This window comes from Sceloporus occidentalis, unplaced genomic scaffold, assembly GCF_023333645.1.
Source record: "Sceloporus occidentalis isolate IW3139 unplaced genomic scaffold, rSceOcc1.0.p SCAF_1, whole genome shotgun sequence".
Taxonomy (NCBI): Eukaryota; Metazoa; Chordata; class Lepidosauria; order Squamata; family Phrynosomatidae; genus Sceloporus; species Sceloporus occidentalis.
Window position 1 is genome coordinate 77768238 of NW_028316981.1, and position 13498 is coordinate 77781735.

Below are 13498 nucleotides of genomic sequence, written 5' to 3' on the forward strand. Positions count from 1 at the left end.
TGCCTGCCTATCATGGGAGCCCAGTCTCCCCACATCTTCCCCAACTGCCTTTGCTGCCAGGTGGGGGAAAGGGTTAGATGTAAGCACAGCCCGCTCGCTGCAGCCAGCGGCCCCTGAGCGCCATCAGCTCCTCCTGGGCTTCTTTTGAGAGCTTCCCAGAAGAAGCACTTAGGATAGAGTGCATTTTGGCCCTTGAAGCGGGGATCCAGTGCAGCCAAGGGAGCAAGAGAGCTCTTGAGGCACTTTTGGGAGTCACTGAAAGGAACTGGCAGCATTTCCATGAGTCGGAAGTGTCTGCGTTTACATCCCAAGAGCCTCCTCAGAGAGCGAATAACTTAGAGCCTATCTCATCCGCCTCAGAGGGGCGTTGGCCACAAAATGGCGGCGCCTGAGGCTCCAAAGAAGGGAGGTGGGCGGGGCCTGGGGTGGGCGGGGAGTCTGGCAATAGGCGGGGCATGGAGATGGGCGGAGTCTGAGGCGGGCGGGGAGTATGGGACATGGGCGGGGCTTGCTGGGGTTTTAAAAGGCGGCAGCCGCCGCGCGCTGTTTCCAGAAAGGCTGGTGCAAGCAGAGCGCGACGATGGCGGCAGCGTCGCGTGGGATAGCGGGCATGAGTGCGCGGCCGCTCGGGGCCAAGGAGCCGGTGGACCTGGGCTCCTTCCTGGGGCGGGTGGTGCTGGTGGCCAATGTGGCTTCGCTCTGAGGCACCACCGCCCGGGACTTCACCCAGTTCTCGGAGCTGCAGCAGCGCTTCGGGTCTGCGGGGCTGACCATCCTGGCTTTCCCTTGCAACCAGTTCGGGCACCAGGTACATAGATGTATATCTCTGGCGTTTCTCTCCTGGCTGCGAAAAAGGCCCCCAAACTCTGCTCTTTAAGGAGGGGTTTTTTACTTCATCTCCCAGAAGCCTCAGCCATGTTGGCCTATAGCCTGGGATTCTGGGAGCTGAAGTCCGAAAACTCTTAAAAGCATGGTCCCCAAACTGTGCTCTTTAAGGGAGTTTTTGGATGTCATCTCCCAGAATCCCAGACTTGTTGGCTAACATGGCTGAGGCTTCTGGGAGATGAAGTCCAAAATCTCTCAAAGGGCAGAGTTTGGGGACCAATGCCCTCGAGCCAACCAAGCCTCTGGGTTGCTTTACTGGGGAGCCCTTTCACAGGCGACGGAGCAGGCAGAGGGGGCCAAGGCACACTGCAGAACTAGTCCAGTTTGGGGCCGCTTTACCTGCCCTGGCAATCTTGGGGACTGGAGTTTGTTGTGGCCCCAGAGCTCTCCAACAGGGAATAAGAATGAATAATGACAATGTTATTTATATTTCCCCGCCTCTCCCAGGAGGATTGAGGCAGGAACCTAGCATAAAAATACAGATACAAAACACAACCATAAAATACATAAGCACTTGACAATTAAAAACAAAGTATCAAAAAGCGACAGTAGGATAAAGATACTCCAGTCCTGATCAAAGAGGAGTGTGTTTTATACAAGATCGGGTGGAAGAGATCCATCTTCACTGCCCTATTCAAGGTCTCCAAGGAGGTAGTAAGAGGAACCTTCTCCAGGAGACTGTGCCACAATGTTAGGCTGAATATCTCACAGAACTAGAGTTTCCAGGATTGCCTAGCATTGAACCAGGAGTTAAAGTGGTCCTAAACTGGATTATTTCTGCAGTGTGATTTGGACCAAAGCCGTGTTAATCAGGAATATTGGTGTGCGGAAGGGTCTTGTAATACTTTTCAGTCTTGAACTGAGCGAAAGAAGTTGTAGCGTGCATTTTAGTAGACACAGTCTGCTCGAACAGCGCATCTCTGCACTGTAGAAATAATGCAGTTTGACATTGCTTTAATCACCAAGTCTCCATCCTACACAATACAGAGATTTCCAGTGCTCTCTGGAAGAAAAGGAAAAAGACATTATAAAATTACAAATCATAGAGTTGGAAGAGACCGCAAGGGCCATCCAGTCCAACCCCATTCTGCCATGCAGGAAATCTCAATCAAAGCATCCCCAACAGATGGCCATCCAGCCTCTGTTTAAAGACCTCCAAGGAAGGAGACTCCACTACACTCTGAGGGAGTTTGTTCCACTGTCGAACAGCCCTTACTGTCAGGAAGTTCCTCCTAATGTTGAGGTGGAATCTCTTTTCCTGTAGCTTGCATCCGTTGTTCCGGGTCCTGCTCTCTGGAGCAGCAGAAAACAAGCTTGCTCCCTCCTCAATATGACATCCCTTCAAATATTTAAACAGGGCTATCATATCACCTCTTAACCTTCTCTTCTCCAGGCTAAACATCCCCAGCTCCCTAAGTCGTTCCTCATAGGGCATGGTTTCCAGACCCTTCACCATTTTACTCACCCTCCTTTGGACACGCTCCAGTTTCTCAATGTCCTTTTTGAATTGTGGTGCCCAGAACTGGACACAATATTCCAGGTGGGGCCTGACCAGAGCAGAATACCACGGCACTATTACTTCTCTTGATCTAGACACTATACTTTTATTGATGCAGCCTAAAATTGCATTGGCCTTGTTAGCTGCCACATCGCACTGTTGACTCATGTTCAACTTTTGTTCTACTTGGACTCCTAGATCCCTTTCACACGTAGTTTCATTCAGCCAGGTGTCCCCCATCCTATATCTGTGCATTTCATTTTTCCACCCTAAGTGCAGTACCTTACATTTCTCTGTATTGTATTTCTTTTTGTTAGCTTTGGTCCAGCTTTCTAGTCTATTTAAGTGATTTTGAATTTTGATCCTATCCTCCGGGGTATTAGTTGGGGGTGTCAGGATTCCATAGGCTGGTGCTGCAAAAAGAGAAGTGGTGTCAAACTGCATTATTTGGATAATGTTGATGTTCTCTGGGTGAAGCAGAAAATGGTAGTTCAAGGGTCCTGGAGGGGATGTCAGGTCAGAAAAACAATCTTGTGTGCCTCGCCCAGCTCCAGTACAAACATTTGATTCCAAACCACAAGAGCTCATGTTTCTCCATGCCTTTACCAAGAACGAGTCAAATGTACCAGGACCTTTTGTGAGGCACTCACACTCTTTAGCAGCGAAAGCTAAAGCCCTTGTAAAACTACACATCCCAGAATTCCATAGGCTGGAGCTGCAGCACTCAAAAATGGTGCCAAACTGCATTAATTTCTGCAGTGTAGAGCAGTGGTTCCCGAACTTTGGTCCTCCAGATGTATTGGACTTCAGCTCCTGGAATTCCTGATTATTGGCCAAACCTGACCATTGCTTCTGGGTGTTGATGCCCAAAACCCAGTTCCCAAGAACAAAGTTTTGGAAGCACGGGTGCAGAGGCACACGAAGCCTAGGAAACCTGTTGCTAGGATGCCTTTCACACAGTTGGTCTCAAAGGTGCTACAAAAGGCCCCTTTGCAAACCAACCCACCGTTGTTAGGATGCCCTGCTTGCAACTGAGGGCAAACTAATCTCCTGTTGGCATCTGGCATGGCAACCGCCTGGACCTGTTGCCTGGACTTGTTGGCGTGTGGCATAAACAAGCCACTCCCTCCAGCTGCCTGCGTTGATTTAGAGATGCCTCTGACGAAGCATCTTTTTGGGCACTCCTAGGGGCTTGAGGAGAACACACTGTGGCCTGCTAGAAAATGAGAAGTGTACTCCAGTGTTGTTGGGGACAAAACGTTGTTAACCTATTGTTGCTGTTCCTAAAAAGGCTTTCATTTATCCTGCTGATGTGTTTCGAGAAGACTTTTTGTGAAGAGCTGATGAACAGCATGGCTTAATAACATTTCGTCCCCAGCAACACCAGAGTATATCTCACATTTTCCAGCACTCCTGGTGTTGCCAGCAGGGCTGGGTAGTAGGCTTAAGGAGTAAAGGAGGCAAGAGGTTTTTACAGGAGTAGGAATTTGTTGTTAACTGACCTTTTGTCAATCTCAGCCCATGGAGACCCTACTGAGTAGGAAATATATTTGTTACTCCTTATTCCTGTTACTATAGTGTACATGCAAACACCAAAAAACAATTAAATTTTTAAAAAACATTAAATTTCCTTGAGGTGCCAGACTGCAGACAGCCCTCCCTACCATCTGAACTAAGACCAGAAACTTTAAATGCAGGCCTATGAACTAACATCTTCAGTTTCTTTCTCCTGTTTGCCTGTTGAAGAAACCAGTGTGACTTCAAAAGCTTGCAACATGCATTTTGCTTGGCCCACTAAGGGTATATTATAGGATTTGCTATATGGCCAACACACGGCTCCCCCAAGATGTGTTTTTACATCCCAAGAGGCTCAGAGGAGCTCCTTGAGGCAATAGGTCTCTATTTCCTCAGCAGGATGTTGGTCACAAAATGACAGCGCCTGGGGCTCCAGGGAAGTGGCAGGAAAGTGGGTGGGGCCTGGTGGGATGGGTGGGGCCTGGTGGGATGGGCGGGGTTTGTTGGGATTTTAAAAGGCAGCAGCCGCCTTGCGCTGTCCACAGAAGGGTCTTGTAGCACAGTCTTAACTGAGCGAAGGAAATTGTAGCATGTGGTGTTGTAGATGCAGACGGAACGTGAGGATAGCAGCGGCAGGAGTGTCACGTGGGATAGTGGGAATGACTGCGTGTCCGCTTGGGGCCAAGGAGCCGGTGGACCTGGGCACCTTCCTGGGGCGAGTGGTGCTGGTGGCCAATGTGGCTTTGCTCTGAGGCACCACCACCCGGGACTTCACCCAGTTCTCGGAATTGCAGGAGCGCTTCGGATCTGCGGGACTGACCATCCTGGCTTTCCCTTGCAATCAGTTTGGGCACCAGGTATATATATATAGGGCTTTGACTTTGGCTTTTCTCCTGTGGCTGCGAAAAAGGTCACCATACTGTGCTCTTTTAAGGGAATTTTGGACTTCCTCTCCCAGAAGCCTTAGCCATGTTGGCCAATATTCTAAAATTGTGGAGGCTGAAGTCCAAAACTTCTTAAAAGCAGTGGTCCCCAAACTGTGCTCTTTAAGGGAGTTTTTAGACTCCAGCTCCCAGACTACTGGCCAACATGGCTGAGACCTCTGGAAGCTGAAGTCCAAAATCACTAAAAGGGCACAGTTTGGGGACCACTGCACTAAAGCTTGCATTATAAAGCAATGTGTCTGCCTTCAAGTTGACTGCTGGCTTATGGTGCCTCCATGCATTTCATAAGGTTTTCTTAGACAAGGAATGTTCAGGCGTGGTTTTGCCAGTTCCTTCCTGTAATATAGCCTATAGCACCAGGTATTTGTTGGCAGTCTCCTATCCAAGTACTAACCAAGGCTGACCCTCCTTAGCTTCCAAGATCAGAATGGATCTGATGCCTTTAGGGTTTTGCGATCCTGGAAAAACCTTTGAAGTAATGTTTTGGTCCCAGAGAACCCCTGCGTAAAAATTGATATATCTATAACTCAGTTGTTATCTCTAACAACATCTGATATTCATTGGTGGCTTTCCATCTAAGTACAAACTAAGGCTGACTCTTTATTTCCAAGGTCAGACAGGATCTGGTGCCTTTAGGGTATTTAAGCCCAAATAATAAAACTCTTGAGGGACGACTGCCCTTGAGCCCGCCAAGCCTCCTGGTTGGTTTACTGGAGGGTCCTTTCACAGGTGGCAGAGAAGGCATATGGCACACTGCAAAAATAGTCCGGTTTGAGACTGCTTTAACTGCCCTGGCAATCTTGGGAAATTGTAGTTTGTTGTGGCCCCAGAGCTCTCTGACAAGGAATAGCTATAGCAAGTACATTTCTATACCGCTTATCAGCACACTTAAGCACTCCCTATGCGGTTTACAAACTGTAAGCTAATTGTCCCCAACAATCTGGGTACTCATTTTAGCCACCTCGGAAGGATGCAAGCCCGAGTTGGGCATGAACCCTTCGTTGATACTGAACTCGCAATCTTATGGTTTGTGAATGAGTGGCTGCAGTATAGGCATTTAACCACTGTGCCACCAGGGCTCCTCCAGGGAAGGCTGAATCATAGAATCATAGGGCAAGGTTTCCAGACCTTTGAGGAACGACTCAGGGAGCTGGGTATGTTTAGCCTGGAGAAGAGAAGGTTAAGAGGTGATATGATAACCCTGTTTTAATACTTGAAGGGATGTCATATTGAGGAGGGAGCAAGCTTGTTTTCTACTGCTCCAGAGAGCAGGACCCGGAACAATGGATGCAAGCTACAGGAAAAGAGATTCCACCTCAACATTAGGAAGAACTTCCTGACAGTAAGGGCTGTTTGACAGGGGAACACACTCCCTCAGAGTGTAGCGGATTCTCCTTCCTTGGAGGTCGTTAAACAGAGGCTGGATGGCCATCTGTTGGGGATGCTTTGATTTGGATTTCCTGCATGGCAGAATGGGGTTGGACTGGATGGGCCGTGAGGTCTCTTCCAACTCTATGATTCTGCCTTCCCTGGAGGAGCCCTGGTGGCACAGTGGTTAAATGCCTATACTGCAGCCACTCACTCACAAACCATAAGATTGCGAGTTCAGTATCAACGAAGGGTTCATGCCCAACTCGGGCTTGCATCCTTCTGAGGTGGCTAAAATGAGTACCCAGATTGTTGGGGACAATTAGCTTACACTTTGTAAACTGCGCAGTAGGGAGTGCTTAAGTGTGCTGATAAGCGGTATAGAAATGTACTTGCTATTGCTATTCCTTGTCAGAGCATGTCTCACAAAACAACAGTTTCCAGGCTTCCCTAGCATTGAGCCAGGATGGCAGTTAAAGCAGTCCCAAACTCGATTATTTCTGCAGTGTGATTATTTCTGCATTCTTAACTGAGTGAAAGAGGTTATAGCACGAGGTTTTGTAGATGCAGCGCACTTCAAGGGCGCATCTTCACTGCACTGTGGAAATAATGTAGTTTGGCACCACTTTAACCACCAAGGCTCCATCCTACAGAATCCCAGGATTTCCAGCGCTTTCTCGAAGAAAAGGCGAAAGATGTTCTAAAACTACAAATACCAGGATTCTGTAGGCTGGCACTGGAAAAAAAAGTGGTGTCAAACTGCATTATTTGGACAATGTTGATGTTCTCTGGGTGAAGCAGAAAATGGTAGTTCAAGGGTCCTGGAGGGGATGTCAGGTCAGAAAAACAATCTTGTGTGCCTCGCCCAGCTCCAGTACAAACATTTGATTCCAAACCACAAGAGCTCATGTTTCTCCATGTCTTTACCAAGAACGAGTCAAATGTACCAGGACCTTTTGTGAGGCACTCGCACTCTTTAGCAGTGAAAGCTAAAGCCCTTGTAAAATTACACATCCCAGAATTCCATAGGCTGGAGCTGCAGCACTCAAAAATGGTGCCAAACTGCATTAATTTCTGCAGTGTAGAGCAGTGGTTCCCGAACTTTGGTCCTCCAGATGTATTGGACTTCAGCTCCTGGAATTCCTGATTATTGGCCAAACCTGACCATTGCTTCTGGGTGTTGATGCCCAAAACCCAGTTCCCAAGAACAAAGTTTTGGAAGCACGGGTGCAGAGGCACACGAAGCCTAGGAAACCTGTTGCTAGGATGCCTTTCACACAGTTGGTCTCAAAGGTGCTACAAAAGGCCCCTTTGCAAACCAACCCACCGTTGTTAGGATGCCCTGCTTGCAACTGAGGGCAAACTAATCTCCTGTTGGCATCTGGCATGGCAACCGCCTGGACTTGTTGCCTGGACTTGTTGGTGTGTGGCATAAACAAGCCACTCCCTCCAGCTGCCTGCGTTGATTTAGAGATGCCTCTGACGAAGCATCTTTTTGGGCACTCCTAGGGGCTTGAGGAGAACACACTGTGGCCTGCTAGAAAATGAGAAGTGTACTCCAGTGTTGTTGGGGACAAAACGTTGTTAACCTATTGTTGCTGTTCCTAAAAAGGCTTTCATTTATCTTGCTGATGTGTTTTGAGAAGACCTTTTGGCAAGAGTTGGTTCTTCGGTTTTCTCTCTGATGTTTATCACACTATAGTCTTAAAGTGCTACTATTCCACTTTGACTCCTCTAGCTGCCTCCTGTTGCATTCTGGGATTGGCAGTTTTAAGGAGGGGTATTTAGAATTCTCAAGCAGAGAACTTCTCTGCCTGAGAATTCTAAATACCCCTCCTTAAAACTGCCAATCCCAGAATGCAACAGGAGGCAGCTAGAGGAGTCAAAGTGGAATAGTAGCACTTTAAGACTATAGTGTGATAAACATCTCTTTCTCTGGCCAGAGTTTATAATGTTGAATCCAACTTTAGAAAGAGAAACAAAAGAATCAAGTCAAATGGTCTTCCCGAAATGTGTCAGCAAGATGAATAAAAGTCGTTTTAACAACAGCACAACTACACCAGAGTACATCTCTCATTTTCCAGCACTCCTGGGGTTGCCAGCAGGGCTGGGGAGTAAGGAGTAAGGAATAAGATTGCGGTTATTATATTGTACGTGCAAATGCCAAACCATTTTATTATATTGCATTGGGGAAGGGACTGGGAGGCGCACACACACACCTTGCAAAGCAATCAGGACTTCCCCCAGAGCTGGGGAGAAGGAGAAAGGAGTAAAGGAGTAAGAGGTTTTTACAGGAGTAGGACTAAGATTAAGAAAAAAATACCTTACTCTGGAGTAGGACAGGTAATAACCCCAAAATTACCACAATTCCCCAGCCCTGGTTGCCAGGCATCCATTATTAGAAGAGAAGTCCCCTGGTTCGGGGTTGGAAAGCTACTCCTTTTACATAGACTGAAGGCGATGCCAAGGAACCCTGTATTTTTTAGAGTGGGCGCTTCATGTGTGCATCATACAATGTATGAATGTGTACAGTACAGTACTGTGTCAGCTGAGGTCCCAGTTCCCTCCCTCCCCCCCCCCCCCATAGATAGCAAAATAAGTGGATGCTCAAGTCTCATTAGATTAGAGCATAGGGCTAGGACCATGAAGATTGGGGTTCAAATTCCTTGCTTGACCATGGAAACCCACTGGCTGACCTTGGATGAGTCCAGAATAGTGAAGTCTCTGTAGGTCTCCAATTTTGTGGTGCTGAACAGGGGAATAGGGAAGGGATCCTCTTAACATGGGTGAGGAGCTTAAAAAACTAAGCTAAGCTCATAGAACTCTGACCTTGGTTTTGGATACATGAAGTTCCATAGGGACAAAGCAGGTCAGACTGTTTTAATACCAGTTGTACCAAAACCAGCTAAATAGAACTGAAACATAAGTTTCACTTTTATAACTGTAGTATGTGGATTTGACAATGTGGATTGAAACTCAATAAATTTTGTAGAGCTTCCATTTTATCAAAAAAGGAATGAACAGGGGCAAAGACTTTTTAACCACGCTACATTTTAACAGGGTTGTCTTTTTTACACTTGTTCTATTTATTGCCAGTAATTTCTTCTTTAAAAATACTGCCTTCAATAGAAAGTTTAAACATGTCAGAGGTAATTAACAGCCTAATAGGTGTGTGTTCTTGTTTACAGAAGCCAGGATGTTTATGCTAACTAGTTACCTGAAAATCTGTGACCAGTGTCAATACAGTTACCTTTTTTTTTTTCTTATCTCATTTAATTCTAATCCCAGCCCCACAGCCAGGCTTGAATGTTGTGTCCCAATCATCTAAAGAAGTGGAATATAATCCTTGAATGTTTTATGCTAAAATACACCTGTTAGTCCTCAGGATGCTGCAAGATTCCCTTTTTAAAAAAAAAAGGCTTGAAAAAACTAGTTCATAAGAAGGGATTAGTTCACCTCTACTATCCGTGGAACTAAAATGCCTATATTCAAATGTCTGTTACTGACTCTCACATCATGAAAGAACATCAGTGGGTGGTGTTGGACTACATAAGTCAAACTTTTTACTGCATGATGACTTTATGTGGAATAGAGTATCCTTATTGCTGCCTCATGCCTGTGTGGGAACCTGCTTGGCCACAATTGATATGGGTTCCTTTGAAATCCAGTTCCCAGCCACACCTTTATTTATTATTTAATGTAGGTCCCACCTTTCTCCCAGCACAGGACCCAAGGGAAGCAAAGTTATAGCAGCACTTATAAGACTGATTTTAGCATGAGTTTTGGGGGATTTTCATTCACTTTGAGTGAAATCCATAGAAGCTCATGCTAAACTAAATCAAGTCTTATAGGTGCTATTAGAATCTTCATTCTTTTTCCTTTCTATGCAGTGGCAGTACAACATGCCTTTCTCTTTGAAAACTAAGTAACTTCAGCAGCAAGTAGTGCAGCTAGCATAATATCAGTCTAAGAGAATTTATGGAGGAAGGTAGCCTTGACTGTATTTTAGCAAAGCTGCTAGTAACAAAATGTGGGGGAAGCAAAGGATAAAATACTATATAGAAAACAGTCTACTTGCTTATGCTCTGGGTTCAACCTATGTCTTCTCTCTCCTTTGACAGGAGAATGCCACCAATGAGGAAATCCTGAAGTCACTAAAGCATGTCCGCCCAGGCAATGGGTATGAGCCCAACTTCACTGTGTTTGAGAAATGTGAAGTCAATGGGGAAAATGCTCACCCTCTCTTCAAATTCCTGAAAGAAGAGTTGCCTTACCCACATGATGACCCTGTGTCTTTGATGAAAAACCCGCAGTACATCATCTGGTCACCTGTGTGCCGCAATGACATCTCATGGAATTTTGAGAAGTTCCTAATTGGTCGTGATGGCAAACCGTTCAAACGTTACAGCAGGCACTTTGAAACCATCAAGATCCAGGATGATATTAAAAAGCTGCTTTAACAAGTTCCTTAGAGTGAACCACATTAAACCTTGCTGCAATTTATTTTTACCTCTTTGATTTCAACTGGCTTATCCTAAGGTTGTTTGTGATCATTCCTATGCTACAGTAAAGTAAATATGCACCCCAAATTAAACAAGGTAATCCGATTACATGAAGCAAAATCGCAATGGCAAAGATTCCCTAGAATTGGATCAGTCTACTTTGATGCTATAATGTAAGATGTGAACCTTTAGCTGTTTCCTTCTGTAATATGCTGTCACTTAATCTTACAGTTGCTAAACATGTTTTAGTGTTAACAGGTACCCATTATAGCATAGTATCTCTGCTAAACCCAAGAGATACTGGCACCAGTCTGGTGTTCATCCCTGATACTCATATACTTGAAACATTCTGGATATGTATGAGTATTTCAAACATTGCAATTTAGTAGCTACATAAGGTGGGTCTGTAATAGGTATTGGTTAAAATAATACTTTGTGAAACAGCAACACTCTTTGGCTTCCAGACTTTATATCATGCATTGTCTATTTTTCTATGACCTACAGCTGTTTTCTTGACAGTAATTTTCTATGCTCCATCAAAATTTTATTCATGATGGTGCTTCTTCTAAACCCTTGAAAAGCACTTGACCTTCTAAAATTTTGTCTGTGAAGCTATAGTAAATTACAGGAGGGAAAACAGTTTAAAATCAGCAGTTTGTGAAAATCAGTGTATAACAATAAAATGCTTGAAAACAACACTTATTTGTACATTTCTTGAAGTACTAACTATTTCTATTGCAACATGAATTCAATTAACAATTCCTAAGACACTTTACTATTGTATAACAATGTTCCCACGTTTCTCTACAATCTGTGATGGATATTTGTATGAAGGTACCACTAGATAATCTGTTCTGTCTAGGTAAAAATTGGTTACACTCATTTAAAATCTTTACATATCCAGCCATCTTTTCCAGGATATTCTAAGAGCCAAGGCCAGTTATATACATTAAAGAAGAACTGTATCTTCAGACCATATGCTGGTCTATATAACTCTAACTTATGCTCATTTGAAAGAATATATCTGACAACCAGTGTAGTGTAATCAATAGCTGTATTTCAGTGTATAAAAATGTGTAAATCTAGAACCTCTTTTGGAAGCAGTTGCTGATTTTAGGCAATTGCAGGGATGGGAGAAGAGATAAATTTGTTATTTGACATTTCTCTTCAAGCAAAGGTGCCTTCTAACTGTATACTATGCTTAGAGACATCTAGTCCATAAGAGAGCTACAAGTCCTTTCCTACATAAGTGTAACTGAGGAGCTCTAAGATAGGAGTTTTTCCATTTGTAATAAAACTTATTTTTTTAAAAAATGGATTCTAGTTTACATTTTTTCAAGATGTGGGTTTTAGCTCTCACTGCCTATTCTCAGGCCAAAACTAAGCTGGTTTAGAATTCATTGGCTGGGGTATTTCTACTATAAAAAGTTAACTAGTAGCTTAAAGTAGAACAATTGTATATAAAATGAAAACAATAAAGCTGTAATATAGTGTAAGCCCAATAGTGGATAAAATTACAATAGCTCCAAAAGTTTAATCAGCTTTACAGATATGAAACAAAACCCTGGGAAAATGAAAATGTATTTACTTTGTTCTGAGAAGATGAAGAGGCTAGATGACAGGTGAGCCTTACCAGGGAGAGTTGCCACCCATGTAATGATGCCACCATCAAGAAGGCCCTCTCTTAGTTGCTAACTGCTATGGCCAGCAAAAGACGCCTAAAGCTCTGAGTGAGTGATATGTAAATATGGGAAGTGGTGATTTTTTAGGCAGTTTGCCTTAATTCATATTAACTTTGCTTGGTAAATCCTAACTTCAAGGAGGGTTATTTCCTCTTAACTATAAGATACTGTACTGCCTGTGGTGAAGGACAAAATACCTACCTCCCCTTACGAAGATGACTGTTTCAAAATAGGCAACAGGACACTCCCTCCCTCCACTTTTAAAATGACTAATTGCTTAAGGGATGCAAAGCATATTGCAGAATGTGCTCCCGACACTTCACAACCACCTATTAGCCACTGCATGATTGCCACCAGCTGAAACCAAAGCTACAATGCAGGGCTGCATCCCAAGAGCAGGATCATGCATATGCACCTGCTTGGGATGACCAGCTTTCTGCTCACACAGAAGCATCTTGGCCATGGCCATTGGGAGAGGGCAAGTTGATGGTAACTCCCAGCCCACTCAGGCCAAGAAAAAAACATGCTGGAAATCTTCCATTGCCTGAGCTGCCAGTCCATTTTAGTTAATGGTATCTTGTTTCTCATGCAGAGGTAGGAGTTGCATGTCTTTCTGGATGTTGGTGAATTGCAACTCCCAGCATTCTTAGGCAGTATAGCCAGCGATGAGGAATCCTAGGAGCTGCGGTAATGACATCTGAATTTCTATGGAATTGCCATCCCTGCTCTAACAAATTTATCACTATTCCTGTTCTGCTGGGGGTGAGCAATTTGTGCCCCCAGATGCTGGACTGCAGATCCCATCACCCCTAGCTAAAATTACCACTGGTGAGGGGATTGACAATTTAACATCTGAAGGGCCACAAATTTCTCATCCCAACTTTATTACTCTGAAGGCAGCCCAAATTGAGATTTGTTATCATTAACTGCCCTCAAAGAAGCTAAACAGACAAGCCAAAAGGGCCAGCATCGGGATGAAGTGGGGGTGTGACAGGTGCATAAGGCATGTCCTGACTCCACCTCCAAGCTGCCATCATGCCACCCATCTGAATGCATGGTGTGCAGCATTATGGCGCTCCTTTGGCACCGCATTCAGACACCACA

General features: G+C 44.8%; 1 pseudogene across 2 annotated transcripts; it reads left to right on the forward strand.

The window, feature by feature from the left end:
* The first annotated feature begins 567 nt into the window (after positions 1-567).
* Positions 568-11408, forward strand: LOC149321645 (glutathione peroxidase 1-like; annotated as a pseudogene). Of its 2 annotated transcripts, none has more exons than XR_016281356.1 (2): positions 568-808; positions 10332-11408. The product of XR_016281356.1 is annotated as a glutathione peroxidase 1-like, transcript variant X2 (transcript). The 2 variants fall into 2 exon arrangements; XR_016281355.1 differs by lacking the exon at positions 568-808 and adding an exon at positions 4447-4755.
* Positions 11409-13498: the final 2090 nt, after the last annotated feature.